Source organism: Puntigrus tetrazona, chromosome 25 (genome assembly GCF_018831695.1).
Source record: "Puntigrus tetrazona isolate hp1 chromosome 25, ASM1883169v1, whole genome shotgun sequence".
NCBI lineage: Eukaryota > Metazoa > Chordata > Actinopteri > Cypriniformes > Cyprinidae > Puntigrus > Puntigrus tetrazona.
The window spans coordinates 12,301,000-12,303,325 of record NC_056723.1 but is presented as its reverse complement, the minus strand read 5'-3'; positions in this window follow the sequence as shown (position 1 = coordinate 12,303,325).

Sequence of the window (2,326 nt, the reverse complement as noted above, 5' to 3'; positions counted from 1 at the left end):
TCTAACTGTTATCACTGTATGTCTTGGTATCAGTGAGAAACCTGGAGAAGCTCCTAAACTCCTCATTTATGACATAGAAGCCTTGCTATTTCAAGACTCCATCTAGATTCAGTGGAGATGGATCAAACTATGAAGTGATTTCTCTCTGACCATCAATTGAGTCGGACTGAAGATACAGGAGATTAGCCTTACTGTCAGAGTGCACACTATATCAGTGGTAGCTGGGTGTTCACACAGTGATAAAGTCAGCTACAAAGCTGTGAGTCAAGTCCCACAGTGACTGCACTGGTACAGCTGAGAGATACTGCAGCTGATGACAGAGAGGATCACAAACAACACAGACTCACTGAATCAAAGACTTACAGATTTATTTATATGATGTTCTAAGGAGGAAATATACTTATTAGTACAATGTAATATAATTATAACACTCATAGATTTGACATTGACTGAAAAGTTGTGAGTGCTTGTTGAAGAAAAAACGATTAGATTTCAAGTGTAAAGGTTTTCCAGGTTCTTGCTTTTCTTAGACACTGTAGTTTAAAGAGGTGACCATTTATACTAGGACATTTATCAATCATTTATTTCACTTTCTAACTAGGATGCTCAAATTTTATTCTCTTACTCTTCAGTTATTTATTTGTAGAAAGTCGTTCAGGATCTACGTGGTCACAAGATTCATATTTCATATTCAGATTCATATTCTACTCTACGGACAGTGAAAATCACCCAGCTCTGCTATAGACTTCTGAACAGTTTGAATGAGCTCACAGTCTACTTTATTAACAGACTTCAACAGATCTCGTCCTGTTTCCTTTTCTAACTTCATTATTTATGTCTATCACTACTGATTATAAAAAATGCTCTTGTGGCTTTGGTGAAGAAAATAACATTTTAAATTAACATCTTAAAAAATTATCCGGCTGTCCACCGCATTTGCAGTCAAAGTTAGATTTAAAAATACTCCACAAAATCAAAATGCATTTCTGGATGCAGTAACCTGTTATTAAGTGCCTTTTCATTGGTCTAGAGTGGAAAAAAAGCTAAATACACAGCTATGAATGAGTTGGTTGTCCACTTTCCAACCTGTGCTTCCCAAATGGAGCTAGGATCAACGCTCATAGAGTGAAACGCTCATGTAATTAGAAAGCATTCAACTTCAAAAGGCTGTGATTGACCAAACACATCTTAACACGAGGTATAACCAGGACTAGACACGCGATAAAAGAACCCTAAAATGATCTTTAGAGATTTCTGGTAGACTTAGATCAGACATGAAAGTGTTTATTAGGCGTAAGTGCTGAGTACGTTTAGAGAAACAACTGGGGCAGTAATGATTAAACAGAAGAAACTGGAACTTAAATACACACAGTAACAGCTAAATTAACAGAATTTACAGCTGAAGACAATTAGACAATTAATAGAAAGTAAGTCACTCTGAACACATGGGGAGAAGTAAAATACTTGAGGAGTAAAACAATTTGTTATTAAATGCAGAGGCAGTCTCTGTAATCAATTCGACAATAGTTGCTAGAAGTTAAAGTGTCCCCAACAAAGCAAGCCAGGCGACAGCGGCAAGGGACTAAAACCCCCATCCATAGAATGAAGAAAAACACCGGAGAGAAACCAATTTAGAACAAGTTCAATTTTAAACACAGCTGTGTCAGATGAGTATAAATAACTTGAGAGAGTAAAGAGTGTGTGTGTGTGTGTGTGTGTGTGTGTGTGTGTGTGTGTGTGTATGTATCAGGGTCTGGTGATCTGTCACGAGGAAGCGCATCCTAGGTTTTCTGGTCTCTAGTAGACATAATCTCCACAGGTGCTGATCCACCATCCCTAGTCTGGATAAAAACTGCTGAAACCAGATTAAGAAGAAACAAGACTAATATTAGCATACATTGCCATTCTTTTCTGATGTCACCAAGTACATACGTGTTTTAGAATTAATGTTCGGATCAGTGAATCTAATTAAGTACAGCCTAAATCCTTTAACTGATTTAAATAATATAAATTGTGTTGAAAGATTGTGTGCCATGTATTTCAGTTAAAAAGATCACAGATTTTTAATCTAGATTTAAGCGGCTGGCAAGTGTGTCTGCTTCCCGAACAGCGTTAGGAGATTGTTCCCAGAGTTTAGGTGCTAGATAGAAGGATCTGCGGTATGATCGATTTTTGTCTTTTAGGTATTATCAAATGGCAGGATTTGAGGAGGCAGTGACGGGCAGGACTATAATGTGATGACTCGCTCAGAGTGTTGAGAGCTAAACCATTTCAGGGCTTTATAGGTAATAATAAAGATTTAAAATCTATCCAATGTTTGATAGGG